General features: G+C 39.2%; 1 long non-coding RNA gene across 1 annotated transcript; it reads right to left on the bottom strand.

The window, feature by feature from the left end:
- Window positions 1-11,475: 11,475 nt before the first annotated feature.
- LOC141784709 (uncharacterized) lies at window positions 11,476-22,530 on the bottom strand. Its single transcript, XR_012597470.1, has 6 exons — window positions 22,290-22,530; window positions 22,032-22,179; window positions 15,693-15,786; window positions 14,827-14,896; window positions 14,439-14,566; window positions 11,476-11,970 (listed from the first exon to the last, which is right to left on the bottom strand). It is a non-coding gene; the product is annotated as an uncharacterized LOC141784709 (long non-coding RNA).
- Window positions 22,531-22,998: the final 468 nt, after the last annotated feature.

Raw genomic sequence — 22,998 nt, 5'->3', positions numbered from 1 at the left:
GGGTGACCACTAACAGCTTATGGCTAAATAAAAAGTAATTTTTTTAATAGTAAGAAAACAAAATAAAGTGTTGTACTGAGGGAAGCCAAACAACAGATTTTAAAGTTGTGGCTAATCACAGAATTTCAGTTGGTAACCACATCCTTCACTGCATTTTTTAGATTTCCTTATTTGACCTTTCATACCATTTTAAGTCAAATGTTATAATGTAAAACAGTTTTTATATTTGTTTCATTTCTGGAATAAAATGAAGACAACAAAAAGAAAAGTGTGCACCACATTTTGATTTAGGTTTAACAAAGAAAACGCTTCTATCAGTCTGAGGATGCAGCTGTGTGCTCAGCTCATAGTTATATAAAACTTATAACTAAAATAATAGTTTGACACAAAGACTAGACTAAAACTAAAATTAAAACAGGTCGCCAAAAAAAACACTAGTAAATGCACTTCAAAATTGTGTCATTTTTTATTTGCAGACCTTGCGATTTGAAAATTGCATCATATTACACTGCGATGTTGGTTTAAATTCGATAAACTGTGCAGCTCTAGAGCGGATGTACTGACTGATTTTAACAGAAATCACAAAAAGAAATAGTTGAGAAACAGAGCATTAGTAAACTACTTTCACAGTTTATACATGTATCTGTAAGAGATGACGACCCTTGGTCATTCTTACTACATTAATTGTGGCCCATACTGAAAAAGGCTTTGACACTTTAAGGCTCTATGATGGGTGGAGGTGATTTCAGGCACACTTGCAGAGGTGTGCGAAGGATTATCAAGATTTCCACATGAGCTCACAGATGAACCAGTGAAGTCCATACAGATAAATACACATCATTATGTGAACATTAATCAAACACAGGCAGGCCTTCAGGCAGGGGGACGTTTACAAATGACAAACCTCTACTAATGTGTGCTTTGTTCATTATGCATGTAATGTACAGAACCCACAGACGCACACCCACAACTCAAACCCACATCACCACCACGTCTGCCCCTCTCTGGATAATTCCCCTCCTCTGTGGGTTAGTAAATCTATTGGTGAACATGATCACAGCGAGGTAAGAGCTCACTTTGTGTCCACCTTCATGATGTGCTGAAAGAGGCTGAAATGAGAGAACAGAGCAGGACGGAGGAATTGAGTTACTTTGGACAGGACGGCTCCTTTTCCACCGCCCACCTACGCTGCGGTCCATTATGGGATCTTTTAGAGGAGCTAACAGCCGTCAATCTGCCCATTTGGACAGCAGAGTGGGTGGACTATTAAGTGGCTGCATGGATGGCCTCTCCTGTTGTCTCCGTTTCTCTCCCACTGACACACTCAACCTTTCCCCTGCTCTGTTGTTTTCCTCTGTTATCTTCTTTTGTTATTTCTTTTAGGTGTCAGTCTGTATCCTTTATGTCCTCAGCCTTTTAAAGCACCCTTAAATTCAACCTACATTTCTAACCTCTAATCCCTCTCTGTCTTTATCAGTCTTCACCTTCATCTGCTCCTCTATCTGTCTGTTTCTATCCATGTCTTCCTCTCACACCTGCTTGTCTGCGAGCATCAAACCCTCTGTGTTGCCCGTGTCTGTGGAGGAGCAGGAAGCCTTGAAGACGAAGAAATCAAATTGTCTGCTAGCATCTAATTCCCCTCGACATCCACTTCAGTCTGGCTGCCTTTTCCTGCATCCTGGAGGGAAGAGGTGGAGGGGGGGTGGATGGAGGGTGCAGTGGGAGGCTGTGGAGGTAGTAAACAAGGAGGGGGTGAAAGTGTGTGTGTGCGGGGAGTAGAAAAAGTGTGTGTGGGGGGCAGTTGCCTACAGGCGGACTCTGACTCCCTGTGCTTCTTGTCAGATAGACCGTGGATCAACCTGAGGCTCAGACCTCACCTCAGCATGAATTTACAACCCATGCACACCTGCAAACACACACACACACACGCACACAACCACCCTGCACTTTCTGCTCTGCTACAAGCCTTAATGATTGGGTCTGGATGGCCTTACAAACAGCACTGGAGGCAGAAGTCCTGCAGCGTTCAGACTAAAACTGCAACATCTTTGGTAAATAAGTACAAGGTTTCCCAGAATTACTTCAGCACCTGTGTTAAAAATTCAGCGCGGACATTAGCAGGTGGAGTTTAAACTGTTGCTCGGAGCTTGGCTGACATATCAAACAAACTATTGATTGCAAAAGAAGTAGTGCATCTGGAGCCAAGACTCTGCATATCACACACCTTCACCTTTGATATTTAAAGCTTAGCTATGCAACTACTAATAGAGGCATTGATTTTATATTTGTTGCAATTATCTTTACATCACCACAGATATCTCAAACTTGAATCTCTGGAGATAAAAGAAATAAAAGAACAAAAAAGCCAGCCCCTGCAGCTGTGAGTCCAGTTAATTATTTCATGCTGAAAAGGAAACTCTAGAGAATAACCTGTCTGTTTAAAAACCATCCAGTGTAAGAGCCCTGTCCATGTGTTAATGTTTATAAAAGATTACACAAACTAGAGCCGAAAAGCGACACAGTCAGCTGCATTTTAACATCTTAAGTGAAATCTGATACTAAAGTTCATTAAAATCTGATGGTGCAAAAATTAAAGATACATTGATTTTTCAGCCTCATAATCAAGCTTATTGATGGCATTTTTTTATAATCAGCATTGGCTGATGCCTGCACTCCCCAGGCTGATGTCTTTGTCAAACAGTGTCCCCTTATGTCCATTTTGTCAAAATTTTCTTCAGTTAGTTAAATGGTTTACCAATTTAAGTTTCTGATGGTGTATGATAAAAAAAAATCTGTGATCATCCAGAGAATAATACTCCTTATTATTGCTTCTGATATAAATATTGGTCATTATATAAAATCCACAGCTGAACATAATTTATGATTTAACAAGATATACATCTGAAACAAGTTGCTAGTTAAGAAAACAGAAAAAAAGAAAAGTTAAGAAAATGTTCTTACAAATTAGAGTTCTTGTACTTAAGTGCAGTTAATAGCATTTTAATCACATATCAAACTTTGACAAGAGAAGCAACATTTTTCAATTAAAATGGATTTTTGTAGATGACTGAATCATGAATAGACATGAGCGTAAGCTTGAACAACAAAACCACAGCGTTTTTTTCCAGTGCACTTTAGAGGTGTCCCAGTCTGATATTATCATTGGATATCGGTCCGATATTAGCAAAAAAACAAATATCGGAATCGTATCGGAATGCATCTAAAATCACTGATTTAAGCAGTCCATTCCAGACTCCGCTCCTGCTGTTTTTATTTGATTTATTTAGGTTATTTTCTGGGTCTTCTAATTTATTCTTTATTTTATTCAATTACTAGTATTTTTTATGTTTAATGTTAAAATTTCTGTTACTCACTGGTTGATAATAAATGGGTCAGTTTTTCCTCATACCTACTGTTGCTGACTACTGTTCTTTGTTTGAATAATATCACTTAATCAAGCCTTTTTTAACATGACAGACATACAACAAAATAAGTAATAAAAGTATTATTTTATTTATTTAACCTTTATTTAACCAGGAAGAGAATCTCATTGAGATTAAAAATCTCTTTTACAAGAGTGTCCTGGCCAAGATAGGCAACAGCACAATGTACAAAGTTTCTTACATTCACACAACAGCATTCCTCACAACATACACAGACCTGTGAAACACTTTATGTACAATCATTTGAAGACGGGCTGGATTATTAAAGGAAGCAAGATCATCTGTTGACACATCTGCAGCCAGATGCCTCAGTGTTTCCATCGTTTAACAATCTCTTAAAAGTGTCCAATGAGACCAGCTCATTCAGTTTCAGGTCTTTTTGCGGCTCATTCCAAGCAAAAGGAGCAGCAAATTTAAAAGCCTTTTTTCCCTGCTCAGTTTGAACCTTAGGAACGAACAACAAAAGGAAATTCTGGGACCGAAGATTATAAGACCCTGAAGTCCTTTGGCTGATGAAGGTCAGAAGATATGAAGGGAGTAGACCTAAAATCGCCTTATAAATGAGAGTGTGCCAATGCATTAGTCTACGTGTAGACAAAGAGGACCATCCTACACGTGAATACAAGACACAGCGATGAGTGAGGGATTTTGAGTTTGTGATGAACCTCAGAGCTCCGTGGTACACAGTATCCAGGGCTTGTAAACTCTGGGCTGAGGCGTGCATGTACAACACATCACCATAATCAAGTACAGTCAGAAATGTTGCAGCTACAAGTCTCTTCCTCGATTCGAAAGAAAGACATGTTTTGAGTCTAAAACAAAAACACAGTTTTAATTTTAGCCTCTTTACCAACTGCTGTATATGTGATGTAAGGAACAGTAACAAATAAGGGTTGGTGTCAGAAATATGCTTTAAACTTGTTACAACAACATGTGAGACGTTTGTTTAATGTGGAGTTTACATTTATGTTTGTCTCATAGTTTTTAATATGACATTTCGACCATTTTTAACCAATCAAAGAGTCACTTCTATTGAACTGTCAAATGGTGTAACCACAAAAGCAGTACAAGTATTAAATAGTTCACCCTTCCTCAAAGTTATGCAAGTGTACTAATGAGATAAGCTGTTATAAAATATCATCTCAAATTATATTCAAAATATTCAATTTCTAAAAATGATAACATGTTTTTTATTGCACTGAGTAAGTCAGTAGGCCGTGGACCATTGCCATCAATGCTTTCTCTAGGGGTGCACTGATGATAATTTTCTGGCAGATCACAGATCTTTAAAAAGCCTGACTTGCCAATACTGATTTTTATTTTTTTATAGCTGATAGCATATACCTTTAATGTTTCAATCTTATTTTGTTGAAAATAATTGAACAAAACCTGTGAAACAATACAATCTTTATGTTTTTGCTTAAACAACCAATAAAGTGTCCTGAGTTTTAGGTCTCAAAACAAAAAGCAACAATGGCTGCATGTGTAGTTTTCTCTTTAATTGTGGGTCAGTTGGTGTAAACTAATTTTATTTTTACAGTGTAGCTGATTGATAAATCATACTAACAGTTAAGGATGGGTACCGAATTAGGTACTTTTAAAGGTACAGACCGAATTCTGACAAAAGTACCGATTATCGAGTATCAATTCATGTATAACCAAAAGATACCATGTTTAGGTACCTAAATACATCGTTGTGACTGTGAGGGAGTGGAAGAGTATGTGATTTTCCATGCTGGACATCAACACAGCATTGCAAGGTTTTATATTGAAGAATAAATATGTTAAATTGAAAGAAAAAACCCCAACTTTTATTGTGTTATAACATAAACACAGACAACTATCGAAAACTGGTACCGTTGAGTACCGGTACTGATTGCCAGGTACCAGGTATTGGTACCATATCATTTCAAATGTGAAAGATACCCATCCCTATTAATAGTGACTTTTTTCCAAGATTTTTATGGTAAACATTAATTTCACCAATTGAAATTTATCAGTTATGTGTCTTTCACTCTATTAAGGACTGTTTGTAAACTTAAGTGTGGGTTGGCGACACTGAGAGCTCAGACTCAGACTCTGGCGTCTATGCTCACCACCACCATACAGTACAGACTCTGGCTGCTTCATGTCTAGCAGTGGAGTGATACCTGGGGCTAGGATTGTTTTGATGATATGCAAACTCTCTGTTGCATAATTTGTACAAAACAGCACTTTCCCTCTAAACTTCTGTTGGATTTCTTGAATTTTTCATCCACCAGGCCCAGCAACGCTGACTCCACCATGTTGTGTGTGTGTCAGCCTGGTGTTACTAGGGCACTTCTCTCATTGGGGGGGTGTTACCTGACTGGTATGCCAGCAACTCATGCACTGAGAAATGTTCTGTGTTGTCTGGAGTGCAGTGATAAACTGTGTTAAAATGTGTTATTTTTTTTTTTAAGGAATATTTTTTTGTAATTACCCAATTGTAATTAAGGCGTAAAAGTCTCATTCCTAATAAATTCTGATATAAATAACAATTTGCTTCAGTATGAGCTGATAATCTCAAACATATCCAGCAAAAGGAACAAATGAGCTGAATTATACTAAATAATCTTGGTGATATAAAACCAGGTCAGCTGAAGTCAGTTTTGTTCAGGTGTGAAACAGGAGGAAAATGTAACTGCTTGTTCTACATTTATGAACAGAACAACAAAAAGACGACTGAAAGGTTTATTTATCAGCAACTACACTAACTATTCAGATTTCTCTGAAGATGATTTCAACAAGCTTCTATTTCCTGTTTTTATACAGTTATTTAATGTAAGTACACAGCTCATTTTGTCGCAGATTTGTCCTCACATCCATAATGAACCTCATGCACAGGTTGATCCCTGCTTTGAGACAAACCCCCATGAAATGAGGTAATGAGAGGAGACCTGCAGTCTGGTTATTATCTGTGCTTTACTGTGAGTAAATGACATCATTATCAGAGGGTATTGATTGTCCTCTGGCAGGGTGACAGCAGGTCAGCTAATAGATGGTGCTTATTCCAGGCCAGGCTGCGTTTATAGACCGGAGACAGCTCAAGACCAACACATTAGCGCTTCAGTGAGACGGGCTGTAAACTATAAGACAGGATTATTGAACATAACATTGACATTATGTCTCAAATTTATATACAAGATGTTCTGAAAGCCATCAAAACATCTCTGTCTGCATCTAAAAGCTCAATAGCACTCAGCTATTTCTGGCAAGGCTGGACTTTGTGTGTAGGAATAAATGGACAGAGAACAATGTGAAAGGCTGATGAACACCAATTCTATTGAGTAGGTTTGTGCTTTGCTGCTTTTCTCTATTTATTGTTATCCTGTTTATTCATTCTTTTTCATTGTTTGAATACTTATTTATGCACATTTGCACATGTACAAGATATCGCTTCTGGGAAACCATTAGTTCAACTGATTTACTGACAAATGAAAGATGTCAGATTTATATGTCAAATGAATTATTGTTGTATTTATTGTGATTTATTATTTGTTGTCAGCTGAACTGCTTGTATGGGGTAAATATTTTTTTTCTGAATCTGAAATTATCCTTACTAACAGAGAACATCTGTAACACATTAACACAAACTCAAAGCCTCATCCGTCTTAACAATAGATTGGCAAAATAAAGCACTAAATATGACTGATGCAAAGAGGACTATGAATCACACTTTGTGAGAAGTGTTTATGAAACTAGCTTCAAAGCTCGTCCAATCATTGTAAATAAGTCTTCTTTATAATGTATGACTATCTTTGGTTTTAATAATTAATGCTGACAACATACATACACTGCTACCTGACAGGAGATTAGTTTGCTTAAAGGAAAAAATAATTCTTGTGTAAATACAAACTGTTGACACACTTAGGTTCAAGTTATGTACCAGCATTAGGCTCCAGTTGTCAGTCAGTTTAATGTCAGGGAAGATTGACGAAAGAATAGTTCAGTCTGTTTCTTCAGACCATGAAGAAATGCAAAGAAAAACTATCCTGAAATAATACATTTCCCTCTATATATTTTACAGTTTCTTACCCATTAATCACTACAAAATCTTAAAACCAAAACTCACTTTTTTCTGATTAATGATAAAAAAAATCAGAAGATTGACTGTGATCCACAAGTTACGTGAAATAAGTGTTAAGTTTCTGTCATTACGACTTGGTTCATGTTTTTCAGAAACACTTTTTCTCTTACCCGCTGGAAGATTTTTTAAACCTTACAACCTATTTAGGTCTTATTTTTGTCTTGTAACATCTTAAAATGTGATCTTTGGCCCTAAAGGAAGTCTATATTTTCTTGAGAGTCTGCAGTGGTGTGGATCAAAGATTGTATTTTGACTAAATTTCCTTAAAGCAGTGACTGAATCTCATAAATAAGGATTAAAAATAAAGAAAAACAAGAAATTAAACTGATTAAAAAACAAACAGGGCTCTTCTGAAACATAAACAACAAATAACTACTTATAATGCTGAACCTATAATTTACAGTTATCTTTCTGTTGTTCCTACCAAGAGGCAACATCAGGTCTCAAAATACGACTCCTATTTAGAAGACCTAAATTCTGCAGTTTTTCAAGATCCTGCTGACTGGCTGCAGAAACACCTGAAACCAGATTCACATCAAGCCCTGTTCAAAAAACCTTTAACGTCCATGTATCTCATTTCTCTGTCGGCACACACTGTACTGTGAATATTTTCCCAACTCATTGTTTTAGAAGTTATTCAACCTATACATTTTGCCCATATAAGGTCATGCGAGACATGATTGACAGGAGGGCACCCTGTAGTTGTCTGCAATGAGGCTTAAGTCCCGCCTCTTTACTTCATTCTTAGAAAGTTAAGATCAGCATTAACAATATTCGTGATTAGCTTTAATCCTATCAGATGGGTGATGTCATGGATACTCCGTCTATTTATAATACAGTGTACACTGTTAGCAAACAGGAGGGTTGTCAAAACACCAGACTCATAAACTGAAACTCTTAATTTTTTTTATTTCATTCACTGGACATATCATGCTTGTTTCTCCTTTTCACTATGCCAGACTAGGATGCCTGTAAAGCATTTCTGCCCTCAGTACAAGTCATTTAGTTAGCGTTCTCAATATCCTCATTTTAGGCCATTCTGAAGATCTCGTTGAAACGCTCCGTTTGGGGAATGACCTCCAGTAACCTCACAACGTCACAGCCCTTTGTGCTCTGATTGGTCAGTTCTATCAGAGGGGCGGAGGGGGTAGAGCCAGGGGGCGGTTTTTGCAGCATGGCAGTATTTACAAAATCGCCATATTGGATGGGGCAGACCGAGCGAGTTTGCTGTTTGCCAAAACTTCACTGTAAGGCACTGATAGGACTAATAAAATGGCAGAGTGTAGGATACGTCCTTTTGTATTGGACCCCGAGTCAGACCTGGACGGTTCTGCAGCTTAGGAGGAAGAAAATCCACCTCGACAGGGATCATCTCAGGATGCTTCAGTGTGGTGAGTCAAACCAGTACTATAACATGCAGGGGCGAAAATCCCGTTTCATTGTTGGGGGGGACAATAAACAGTAAAATTTCAGAGACTGATTCCTAGGGGGGGACATAAAAATAAATGCTATAATTTTTGCTGTGTTGTTTTATATTGTGATAATATACAGTGACTAGTCCCAACTATGGATAATCAGCCTAGATTTAATTTTCCTTTAGTTCATGAAAAAATGTTTTGGCATGAATGTGGAAGCAACACATCCATAACACTATGAACTCAATAATTAGTATTTTATATCCAAATTAATGAAAAAAGTGTTGATTTTAATTGGAGGACAATAAGGGGTTAAAATTAACAGTCAGAATGGAATTAGAAACTGGATCTATTCAAGATCTTAGTCACAGTCATAACTACTTTATTTTTAAATCAATAAATCTAGAATAGAACATAAGACTTTAATAAATAATGGCTTCATCTATGAATTCTTAAATCTCACTAGAGATGCCTCTATCTCACTAGAGGCATCTTAAATAGTTTTAATCTTTGTGTCATAAATGAGAGGACGAGAATGTCAGCATGTCACCTGTCTGTCTTATCTGTCACAGCCTTCTTTGCATCATGAAGGAGAGACTGTTTGCCAGCCAGCAGCAAACGGTGTGATAATTAACTTATAAATTGTTCAGTGTTTTAATGCACTTAATCACGATCCTTGGCGCTCTGTAGTCTGTGTCTGTGTGTGCGCACCACATCGGATGGAAAGCTTAATCAGCGCCTTTTTTGTAAAGCATACTGTCAGACTTCGGAAAAAGGAGTTGACATTTGCTTTTCATTTTCTCTGTGTGTCTGTTTAACAAGTGAAGTTATGATTGATAAGTCTTTCAGTGAAAGCTACTTACTTGACCGCGACCCTCCGCTCTGTCTGTATGCGTTTATTTGTGTGCGTGTGTGTGCGCGGCTGCAGCATCCGTGCCGGGAGAAATAGATTGGATCAAACCACTGCAAGGATCGTGCAGGGAGGGGTGTGTGTGTGTGATCTTTCAATAGTTAAACTCGTCAATCATTGTGTTTTAAGTAGCATGACTTGTATTACACCATTGAAAAAAAAAAACCTTACTATTAGAAAATTAATTACAACTGGATTTTTTAGGGGGGACAACTTTATGGAAGGGGGGGACATGACCCCTGCGTCCCCCCCGGGATTTGCGCCTATGATAACATGTATAGTTTATACGTTTATACTCGGCTCTTGGTGGCTGTATCCCTCAGTGGCGGTTGTGTGACTAACTGACATCACAGAGGAGGAGCTGCTTTATCAGATTACTCCAATAAAAAGAAAGGATCCTCGTGTCATCACGACGGTCGAAATCTCGCGGCCAACTGGCAATGACCTATTTTCAGAGGCATCAAATCTGGTTCTAGGATATCAGAAAAAATACAATATCTCATTTTTGAAAATTTAGGGGGCGTACGGTCCTGTTTTCGAATGTATTATATTATATGTAAGTATTAAATCAGGGATCAGCATGATATGTCCCCTTTAACCTTCATGCTCGGTTGGTAGCGCTGAAGCTTACTCATCAGCCAAACTGCTCCTGCAGAACTATGGATGCACAGGGATGCGGACACTAAAATTAGATGGAAAGAGAGCTGGTGCAAGACAACAGAGGCTTTTGGGGAGGAGATATTCACCATGTCGCTCTTTTCTTACTATGGTTAGCATGAGATCTCCGCTAAACAAGATGGATGAGCCAACAGGACTAGCAGGAATAAGACAGAGTTTAGGGATTCAGCATATGAAACAGATTTGGCTGCATCAGGATATTTCTGACTACATCTTCATTATCGAGGGATCACCTGATCTCAGCATCTATGCACATAGCTCCTAGTATTGCTTTATTGTGTACATAAAACTAACTTTACAGATTGAATTTTCTTCAAGATAAATTGACAATTTCTTATTCTTTTTCTTAAATAAACTGTATAACTGCAAATAGAAAACATGCAACCATTTAGTATGTAGTTAAAACAAGTTAAGGTGATTCCTAGAACTAACACATGGTCCAAGGAAAAAAAAAAGAACCAAGAAAAATAAAGAACCAAGTGAGCATCTCACTCTTGTTCTCTGTCTGCAGCACACACTAAATCAACTTGTGCATCTTTATGAGATGCTGAGTGGGGTTTACAAAGTGTTGGTATTTCTCAGCTTGAAGAACGGGATTTGCATTGCGTCAGGACTCCATGAGAGCTGCTGGCGTGACTGAGAGCAGCGCAAAACAGAGACACCAATAGTGCAGAAACAAGTAAACAAACCACAAACAAAGGCCTGTACCTCGGTGTGGATGTGTTTATAAATGATTAAATCTTTAATTCTACTTAAAGACCAAACTTTCCATTGGTATTTCTCTCTCATTTCATCTCCTCTTTTTGTCTGTCGGCGTGCTCACTCTTTATCACTCCCAGCAGCTCTTCAAAAATGACGAGATGAGTGTTTTTCATGAGCTTTGGTACTTTCAATACTTCTGAGCACAAACATAATGGGGACTGTATTCACTTTTATTATGTGGTTTTAAAAAGCCTGGAGAATCAAAAATGTTAAAAACCTTACCACGCAGGGTCTCATAATGTCAAAGTGAAGTCTTTTTCTCTGCCTCAGTTTTGTGCTTTTCTTTTGAACTCCCCCTTTGTTCCAAAATCCTACCCACTGTGTCATACATTTTTTATTAACCCGTCTTCATTCTTTTTCTGAACCTTTCCTCTCCTTGCTCTCCAATTCAGGAGAGACTCCCACTGAAGCTGTATTTCTGGCTTTTTCTTCTGCACAGCTTTTGTGTGTCGTACCTCTCAGTGAGTCTGGCCTTCCTCACTCTCCATCCCTGAAGCTTTTTTTGTCCAGCCTTGGTTTGTTTGACGGAGTGGGATGGTGCTGCTGAGTGGCCGGCCCATCACTGCAGTGACTCTGACCCTGGCATTGTGCATCTCTGACTCGCTCTGACCTGTGGGCACAATGGCCTCACTCACAGCCTCGCAGCCTGCTCCTCTGTCAGCCAGAGAATGGAGAGAAGAGGAGAGGAAGGGAGGGGAGATGGAGGGAGAAAGGAAGAAGTGAAAGCTCCTGTTTTTGAGATAAGACAACAGCTCTTAATATTACGTCCAAATCCTTGGGTACTTCATCCTTTTAGAGATGTTTGGTCCATGTCCATGGTGTGCTTTTATCTCAAAGATAAGACTTATAACAGTGGATTTTGGAAGGTGGATTGCAAAATAAAAGTCAAATAAAAGTTGTATTTCATGAGGTTGGATGAATTTCTAGATCTTGATACCAGAATGTCCATCTTTAACATTTAGGGACTTCTGTTTTTGGTATGAACTCTGTTCTCATACCAAGTTTTTTGTTCCTCATGTTTGTTGATTTTGGACTTGTGCACAAGTTGCTTAAAGATGCTATGAGGAGGATCTGTTTAAATAGCACTCCCTCGCCACCTTCTGGCCCACAGTCTTCACACACTGTCATAAATTACTTGTAGCGAGGCATGTGTTTGTTTTGGAGTTACCATTAAGATCGGATCGAAACAAATTTTCTTTGTTCAAGACAACTTTTTACTGGATACAACGCGCAGAGGTAAGGTACAGTTATGTAGTGCTACTATTTGAAATGTGACATCACCAACAATAATACAACATATAGCAGGTAGCAGCCGGCTATATGTTGTGCTATCGGCAGCCCGGTGCTCCTAACGTAACCCCACTCTTTTTTTTTTTGGCACTTACTAAGTCACCACAGAGGCCAGAATAAGGATAACCTTTGTAAATATATATAGAGATATTATCACTAACAGCAGCAGAAAAATGGAAAACATTGATTAAACACCCCTCAATTAGGTAACTTAGCCTGGTACAGGAATACTCAGCTTATATTTTGACAGAGTAGACAAACAGTGGAGAAAATGTGGATTTTGGAAGTCCAGCAGTCCCACACAGACCACTTCATTTCTTCATTGTCTTGTTAAAACAAAAAACAAAATGTTCCTTCCTCAGAGATTTTATCATCAGTGAATTATTTTAGCTTTTCATCATCCCGTCTTTGCTGGTCAGAAAATATGACGAACATTATTGTCGTAATTTTCTTCAACAAAGTGAACACAGAAAATCACAGAGAGTCAGTATGTGAGAATATTAGGGGTGTAACGGTACATGTTTCCGTGCTGAACCGCTCCATAAGGCCGTTCGGTTCAGTACAGTGCTGCATTCGAACGAGTACAGTAAGTTTACGTTAGCCGCTGCACATGGCTCTTTAATATTAACGTGAGTACTCGTGTATGATTGGCTGAGCAGGGAAGGCGTTTTAATATTCATGAGGAAAGTGGTCTGTGATTCGTGCTTTGTGATCATGTGCATATCATGTGGATGTGACCTCTCACGGTGAGCCAATCAGAAGATGAATATCAAAGAGCTTCCGTAGCCACAGGAGCTTGTGTCTGAATTGTGCATCATGGCTGCTGCGAACGACCAACGCTTGAAGAGCCCCCCCCCTCGCTGTATTATGGCAAGTTTTTGGTTTAATAAACATGCTAAACAAGCAAATGGTTTTGCGTTGTTTCATACTGTGCCGAAAATGTGCCGAACCGTGACCCTAAAACCAAGGTACGTACCGAACCGTGATTTTTGTGTACCATTACACCCCTAGAGAATACTCTGAATATTACTATTTTCATGATTCCTTTGCTATCAATCGGAGTTAGCATTTGTGTTTTGTTATGAAACCAGCTAGCAAACAGATTTAAGATGCGCTACAGCCATGCTCTCCGACTGGGGGTCAAACTGGACTGTTGTTCCAGGCCCAGGGCAGGAGGGGTCCCAGAATTGGGCCCTAATTAAATTATGGCAGGGACTTATCGCATCTTAGGCACAGGCAAAACTGTCAGCTGGCCTTGGGGTTGGGTAGCAAATTAAATACTTTTATGGGTACTAACCAAATTCTGTCTGAAGTACCGAATACTGATTCATGTTGATAAAACCGCGGCTTGTTTAGGTACCTAAACACATCCTTGTACATGTGAGGCAGTGAAAGAGAAGTTGATTTTCCATGCTTATATTTTGAGAAACAAATGCCTTAAATTGAAAAAAATGAATACTTATTACCACATAAACACAAACAAAAGTAAAGAAAATTGGTACTGTTGAATACTGATACCAATTGCCAGGTACCAGGTACTGGTACGGTATTGTTTCTGATGTGAAAGGTACCCATCTCTAGCTGGCCTGTGAGAATACTGTTATCATAATACTGGGAAATGATGTACATTTATATAAATTTTGAATCTCTCCTCAGGTTTTTAAGTTGAATAATATTGACCTTCATGATAGTGTCAAAACCAACAGGACACCATAAAAATTGAAACCCTTGAGGAGAGCAGAACACAGCCGAACACAGCCGAAGGTAAAGAGGCGAGAGGAAGGAAAGTCAAACCAATAAAGGAAAATGAAATTTATTTTTATGATTATTACCATTGTTAGAGCAGATTGTTGATTTGTGTGCTTTTGCTTTTGGCGATCAGCTTTCTTGCGTGAGAGTGGATGTGACACAGTGACCAGGCTTCCCACTAGGTGCATGTTTTCAGGGTCCACAGAGAAACCTGTGGTGGTAGATTCTGGATTAGCTGCTGATAAAGAACTGATGCACTAAAACACTGTTGACAGAGCAGAGTTCCCATGAGGGCTTAATCCGTGCTGGTACTCAGAGAGGCAGGTCTGCCCTAAAGGTGAGCTCTGAGTGTGTGTGTGTGTGAGTGTGTGTGTGTGTGTGTGTGTGTGTGTGTGTGTGTGTGTGTGTGTGTGTGTGTGTGTGTGTGTGAGAGAGAGAGAGACAGACAGATAGCTGCCTGCAGGGACTCACACAAGGGTTTACAGCCGCTCCTGTGAGAGTGTTTCACACCGAGCTGGGTCACTGAAGGGTCAGCAACACTCTGAGAGACACAGGAGGACAAAAGAGAAGAGGACCGAGAGAGAAAGAGCTTTTTAGTTTAACCCTCTGTGAAAACAAATTCAGGAAAGAGTTTAACCTCTTTAGTGTCACTGGTTCCCTGTAAGATTTTGAATATTACTGTAGCTAAACCAGGGGTCTGCAACCAGAGGCTCTTGGACTCCATTGCCGTGGCTCCTTGTAGCTTTAAAAACTTAATAATTAATAGACAAATTTTTACAATTTTTTCTTCCAAAGGGTATAAATGATAACAACACAGACACTAAACAATTCACAGTTTAACATTGTGTTGTACAAAATATGTATAACCTCTTGCAATAAAGCTTCTACATTTTTGTAATTTTTTTTTTATTTTTGTCATTTTTTTTACTTCAATTTTTTTTTTTTTTCACATTTTCTCAAATTTTGAAAAGGGGGGAGATTTTGCAAATGTTTGAAGTTTTTATTGAAATCCAATTTTTAACTTAATTTGCAGTTTTTAGATATTTTTTAACATTTTTTTTTGAAAAAATAAAGCCAAATTTAGAAATTGCATAATTTAGGTCCGGCATTTTTTTTTACATTTTAAAATTTTTAACTTAATTTGCAGTTTTTAGATATTTTTTCAACATTTTTTTTTTTAGAAAAAATAATGAATTTAGAAATTGAATGACTTTCATCCAGCTGAGCTGAGGCAAAATGGCTCTTTTGAAAGTAAAGGTTGCAGACCCCTGAGCTAAACTCTGCTGTTTGGGACGTCTGCCCCACTACAAATATCCAACACCGTGTTTCTAACTCACCGTTATCCAGCGCTAAGTTACTGTCTATTCCAAGTATCGAATGACAAAGAGACAAATCCAGCTGATGAAAAAAGCCACATCCCTCCCTGAAGAGCTGAAAGACATAAAAAGGAAACAGAGGGTTAATGATGAAGACTGTCAGAGAAACTAGGATGGCTCCTGATGGATTTCACTCTCTGCTCTGCTGCTGGGTTCATAAAAAGCAAACACTGTCATCAAACTATGTGAAGTCTTCTTTTATAAAAATGACCTTTTTTTTCTGGCTGATGGAGGAGGGCAGAAACCCGGGAGCGCAGAAAAAGCAGGAAGGACAGTGTTTAACACATGCTTTCACACCCAGAGGATGAGCACACTGTGAAATGTGCGGCTTTAACACTGACCCAGGTGTGAATATTCACTTCACTTGGAGCAGTTTCTTAAAAACAGGTCACATGTCAGCTCATCAGTCAGTAGCACAGTCTATAAGCCATGCATTTCTAAGATTTGTACCTCTCTAATCAAACGATGGACAGCGCTCTAACAGCAAACAAAGGGGAGAATGGGCTACAGCCAGGTTGAGCTCGAACCAGGCTTTATAAGTGACACCACCTGTGCAGGAGGAGCACGGCTGTGAGTGGTGAAGGTGTTTATTGCTGGCTGGTGGAAACATGGAGGGGAAATCATTGCACAGTAATCATAACATAATAAAAACTCAGCGTGATTTGCTGCTGAACGTTTAATAAAATGTGAAAATGTAGCAAATGTTGATGGTGGTGCCAGAGTCTGTTGATGTTGATTATTTTTATTGGCCTGCAGCTTTTTCACAGCACACGCTGAGACTTGCAGGTTTATGATGGTTACAGAGCTCAGTACTATGTGTTCAAGTGCTTCACAGGGGTGTTACTTTTAAGGCTGTAAGACTGTAGCATTAAACTGTGAGGTATTTCTTAAATTCAGTCCAACCTCTGCAAGGTTGGGCATTTGTTCGTCTGGTCTGATGATTTAAAGTATGGAGTTTCTTCCCAAAAGGTTTTGACTACTTTGGAAGTGTGCAGCTTCAAGCAAACCACCTATTGATGGATTTCAACTAGGGCTGCATGATATGGCCAAAATCCAATATTTCGATATTTGTAGGCTATATCTTGATACGCGATATATATCTGGATATCCTGATTTCTCCTCTAGATCACTCTATTGATGTTAAATCCAACCCTTTGATGCATAAAATGACATCAGTACAATGAGCTCGTTGTGGGGAGTTTGGAGAGATCAGGGATCATACAGGCAGCAAATCAAACCCAAACAAGCAAGAACACTCTAGAAAACAAGCCCGGGGAACCCACAACCCGCGACTGATGAGACGTGCAGACGACTTTCTGCTGTGAGAGGAGCTCCGGCTGAGCAGCAGAGAGTGAAACGAGCGACTCACTGAAGAGAAGTACGATCTGACATCTGAAAACATTTAGGTTGCCATTTGTACTCTATGATTGCAATATAGTCATTTTATATATCTTGCGTGCAAAAACCCTGCGATACAGAGAATATTCAATATATCCCCCAGCCCTAATTTAAACTGATTTAAGCTCATGACAAATTTTGCAGAATACGTCCAGCAAATACTGTAAATGAGAATACAAACATCTGAAATCTGTTATTCTCAAGAAGAAAGCTGAAATGTCTGCACATCTGTTTTTTTTTTTTTGAGACTTAGCATCATTGTCTCATCTATCATTATGTTTAGAAAAAAGGGTTCTGCAAAATTTGTAAACAACGTAATCGCCAGGGCCCGTATGCATGTCCAGCCAGTAGCAAGGAAAACAGAGCATTTGTACTAACGGCAAAAAAAAATAAAAAATAAAAAATAAAATGATTAGTGGTTTTAACAATTCATTTAAATAACTTTTCTTTAAAAAAACAATCATACAGTTTAGCACCTCTGCTCTGCAACTCTTATCTTAAAATCTGTTTTAACTTGTTTTTTCTTTCTTTTAATCTTTTTTTTGTTTTATTGTATCTTATTAATTCTAATCTCTTTTTTAATTGAATCTTATTGTTTTCTTTTAATTTGTTCTGTCTGTAAAGCACTTTGAATTGCCTTGCTGAAATGCAATGTATGCATGAGCCAGGCTAACGGGCCAAAAGAGCGTCAAATTTAATGGAGGTATGCCCCACCATTACAGGAGCTAATAGCAGGATTACAGCACCTGTTCAGCTGTTTAAAGTCAGACATCTCGCAATACGTTAGTTTAAGACGAAATATGCAAAGACAGTGGACAGTCCTTTGGAAAGGTGATGATGTGTAGCCATATAGCAACTTTAGACACAAATTTTTTTAGTGAACAGATGAGATAAGAGAGACAATCAAAATATAACATATATTTACTCTGTTCAGTATCTCAGTATCTGTTGCAGCAGCTCTCTCGTCTTTGTCCATTTCTTGTGATTTTTTCATCTCTTTTTCGTAATCTTTGTTTTTGGAGTGGATCATTACTTTGTATGGTTCATTTGTTGGTCACGGACACCAAACTTTTTGTGGCTTCAGCGATATTTTTACTACTTTTCTCCTGTGTTTGTCTGGAGATCCTACATGTAACCATGGCTGCATTGTTTACATGTCAAATTAGCTGTTAGCAGCCTGTAGCATCTCAATGCTAACTAGCGTAAGGCTTGATGATTTCCCTCGAGGTGAGGAGGAGGAGGTGAGGACGACGTGCTGGTTCTCGGGTGTGAGCTGGGAGGTGACGACGTGGACCTGTCCTTCCATCCATCATTGTTGGGAACGTTGGATCTATCTCTGGTGGGATGGACGAGCTAGCCGTGCCAGCCCAGCGGCAGAGTGGCATTGTGCTGTTCACGGACGTGGCTGACTGAGCTGACATCGGACGCCAGTGCCCCATTGGAGGAGCTTCGCCTGCTGTGAGCAGACAGGATCCAGGAGACAGAGACTGAACAGACTGCTGGGGAGGCTCAGTCCTGGACCCTGTGGAGGTGGAGACTGGCTGGGCTGGAGAGTGGTGGACGAGTGGTGTACGGGATGTCGTCATCTAATTTCTTATGGACCTTTTTGCACTTTCTATACACCTTCTTACTTTTTTTTTTTTGATTGCTGCTGTGACTCCTGAATTTCCCCTCGGGGATAAATAAAGTATTTTCTATTCTATTCTATTCTATTCTATTCTATTATATCTCCAAGCAGTCTCTCTCTCTTTGTTTATCCGATTGACTCACTGATAACAGCTGTTTGTGTGTTCTTGTAATAAAATCTCAATTTCTTCTGAAAAATGTTTTTCTTGATCTTCTCTCAGTCACACCGTTATGGTTCCCCTTAATTATGACATAATCTACACCTTTGTCCACAACAGAACATTAAGACTAATGGTCCTGTTCGTTTAATGACTGAACGTGCATACAGGCCCTGGAAATCCTATATTTTCTGAACATTTTAAAGGTCACTACAGTTCACAGAGCTGAGCATAACGACGGCCACAATGTTTTTAATTAAAGTAACAGTTTTACTTTCACATCACGGAGACGGGAATTTGGCAGCGAACAGCGTTTCTGCTCTCGATATGAAATCATTCACACTCACAGAACACAAAGACAGCGCTCTCTCTCACACACACACACACACACACACACACACACACACACACACACACACACACACACACAGGCAGTCAGGCAATTTGTGATTTAGGGTAATTGCATATAACAAGCCTTCTGCGCTGACGTCCAACCTCTATCAATTAAACATCAAATATTCTCCTCAACAGTTTTGCTGCCAAACACATTCTTCATTCCTTTAATCCCAGAAGCTGAAACTCGAGCCCATCGACATGCCAGTGAAGAGGGAGGGAGAGACAGACAGACAGACAGACAGACAGACAGGGGAATCAAAGCATTTTAATCGAGCCCTACGGTGCAGTACGGTGAGTGTGGATGTGTGTGTGTGTGTGTTTCTAAGAGGGACAGAAAGGGAGAGAAAGAGAGCCAGAGAAGATGTGCATGTAATCATTTTTATACTTGAACCCCCTCCCTCCCCCTTCCTCCCCCCTTCTCCAGCCAAGGTTTCTCTCTGTCTCCCTCTCTCCATGTCACTGTCTATAATGCACTCTGACAACACACAAATCACTGGAGTGGTTTCCCAGCAACAGGAGGGAGGGTTTGGACCCCGATGGAGCCAAAAACATCTTCCAGGGGAGGAAATTGATTCAGTGGAAGTCTTAAAAAAAATCCTTCAGATCCAGTCAATAATCACCACCAGATAAGGGAAGTGGGGGAGAAGGAGTGGGGGGAACAGGGGGGTTGGGTTGGGGCATTGATTCTTCTTGTTTCTGCTGCTAAGCACACACAGGCAGAAAAATCAAGAGCTGGGGGAACAGCCAAAGAAACAGCACGACAGCCTGATGAAAGACAGCGCTGCTCTGGGCTCGTGGTCAGATATCAAAGTGTCCCCCTCTCATCACTCCCTGCTCTTCCCTCTCTCAGCAGGAACCATGTTTTCCTCACCCAACCACTCCCTCTGACCCACATCCACTTCCCTCTGCCTCCCCCCTGTGGCCAACAAAGGTCATAACAGCACCCTTAGACATAAAACAAAAATAAACAGCACAAAACTGTTCAGTGATGAGAGGACTACGATCCAATGAGTCATTTTCCACCATGTGGAGACACTTAACTGTAAGGCGAGGAGGTTTATATTTTTATAATGACTTTAATTGAGTTAACAACCATTTATTAAATCTTTAACGACAGGAAGAAGAGTTCCCACGTTCAAAGCCTATATGTGACTCATTATTTGGCAACCTGACAACTTGTCCTTAAAACACATGAAGCACTAAATCTCTGGCACTGCAAATCAAATGTTGATACATATTTTACAGCACAGGTGGCTGACTCTCACTATGTCTCATTAAACTTGTACTTAAAGGCTTGAACTCATAGTTAACCTCAGTTTTTCATTCCCATAAAAGGGAATTATTTAAAAAACACTGGTCCAGGACTACATTTATGGTCAACCACGGTAGGTCAAACAAAGTGTATGGCTAAAAATAACTTTTTTAATGGTAATATTGTTCGTTAAAGGTGAGCCTGTACCTAGTAATTTATGAGTGACATGGTTTTGTGGCTCTTACATGCCTCACTGTGCAGACAGGAGGTGTGAGCAGAGGCCTCAGGGCCCAACATCAATCACCAGCAGAGCTGCCAGCGACCGTAAAGATGTCAGAGCAGGGAAAAACCCTCTTCATTGTTGATCAGATGAAGTTAGCTTCACAGTTTTTCATACCTACAAGAAAAAAAACAGCACATTTAGAGGCTAAAGTTAAATGGACTCAGAGCAGGAGTCACAGCACAAGATTGAAAATGAAGATCCCAGAAGACCCTCATGTGGTTGGAAAGTTTTTGGGAGGAAGGCTTGGAAAAGTTCGATCTATAGGAATGACGAACGGAGGTTTGGTCAGCGCTGAACGCCTTTCTAATGGTCAGAGAGATAAGGCCCTGAAAACTGAAGCATATGGATGTAACTGGAAAGGAGAGGTGCAAGGAGCCAAAACAGCTAACTAAATTTCAGGGAGGTAAAAGAAACATCAGTGTATCTGTTAGTTGAAAAAGACCGATCTGAAAGAGAGGGTTTTTTTGGTTGGCTTGTTTTCATTTTTTGGATCACGTATGCTTAGTTAATAAATGTGATAAAATAAATAAAAAAATAAAAATAAAAATAAGAAAAAGTGTTTTCATCAACTGAAATAAAAACTAGGCTTACAAAAAAACAAGAACTACATTAAACTGTACTGAGTTAATTAAACTAACTAAAAAAATAGACTAAAATTGTAAGCTTTTTGGTTTGAGTCTTTGTCAATACATAAACTCACTCTTGTTTTTTTCCTCATCTGCCCTGAGGCCACACAGAACAACCCTGAGTGACACATTTCATTGTTTTCTGAGGACAGTTGCTCATCTGTACTTGGTGAATACATTTCTAAAATGGTATGATGTTTAGAGTTTTTAATTGCAAAACGCTTCATCTCTTCATCTCCTGGAAAATTGTCCAAGGAGAGATGAAGATAGTTAGCTATCACATGTAATGAAAAGGCTTGAAACTAATATTTAAACCTTTGAAAACGACCACTTAAGCCACAGTGCAATCTCAGGATGTGTTAGTATGAAGGCAGAACTGCAGAGAAACAGCAAACTAAGGATTATTACTTTTCATTAAAAAAAAAAAAAGAAAAGAAAGAAAGAAAGAAAAGAAAGCTAGAAATCCACATTAAAATCTCATTAAACATATCTGAAAACAAAAAGTTAAATGAAATAATTAAATTAATTAAAACCTAATATAAAATTTAAAGCCATAACAACCTTGGTATGGACGTGTTGCTGCCATCTCCTTTCTCGAAGTTTCTGGACATGGCTGACATTACTGAGGGGAGCTGGACTCTACCAGTGGAGGACCAGAGTTCGAGTCATAAGCTGGTGTTTGGTGTGAAGAAAGTACTCTGGGTGGACGCTGTTAATTTAATGTACTGTAATATTATCATAATTCAGACAGTGGTGCTTATTCACAAATTACTGATACCGACCGACATGGAAGCACATTTAAGCTAGCAGAAAACTCACCTGTTAGCATGGCTGTTTCTCGGTCCGCGAGCCTCACGTGCCGCTCCGGTCAGCAGGTCCTCGTGAGAAGTTTACGCACCCATCACTTATCAGTTAAACCCCAAGATATATGATAAGACAAATACAAAGAGCCGATATGTGACAAAACTGTTTCTCTCGTTAATTTTTCTTCTTCTCAATGTAAATCGTTAGTTTCATACCCTACTCCCCCTGTTGGTGATGCCTGGAACGCCCACATTCTCTGCGCAGACGCAAAGTCTCCTCATTAGTCCTGTGTTTACGCCAGCCTCGACGTTTTCAGAATTAGCCCTTAAAGATGATATTACACAACTCAAAAAAAAAATAAATAAAATAAAATAAAAAATAAATAAATAAAAATAAAATAAAATTAAAAAGTAAGAAAAGAAAAGGATAGCTGTCTCAGTAAAGGGTCTTGTTTAAGAAAATCACCTTTATGGTGTGTTTACAGCTTACAAACCAAACTATTACTTGATTAGCAAAGACACAATTTTATTTTTAATTGAGGGAAAGATTTCGGGCTGGAAATCTCTGTAGAGAGTAGTGAAGCTGTCAGAGAAAATCAGGACACTGGACAAAAACAGCACCATGACCAGAACCAAGACGTTTAGCGACTCATGCCCAGCATAGACTGTTTTCTGCTGGCCTCTGGGAGGAGGTTCTGGGGCATCAGGACCAGGACAGCAAGATT

Source organism: Halichoeres trimaculatus, unplaced genomic scaffold (genome assembly GCF_033239565.1).
Source record: "Halichoeres trimaculatus isolate MK-OKI-2021-1 unplaced genomic scaffold, fHalTri1.1 fHalTri1_scaffold_2, whole genome shotgun sequence".
Classification (NCBI taxonomy): Eukaryota; Metazoa; Chordata; class Actinopteri; order Labriformes; family Labridae; genus Halichoeres; species Halichoeres trimaculatus.
Note: the sequence above shows the minus strand (reverse complement) of the source record. Positions and strands in the feature narration are given on the sequence as shown.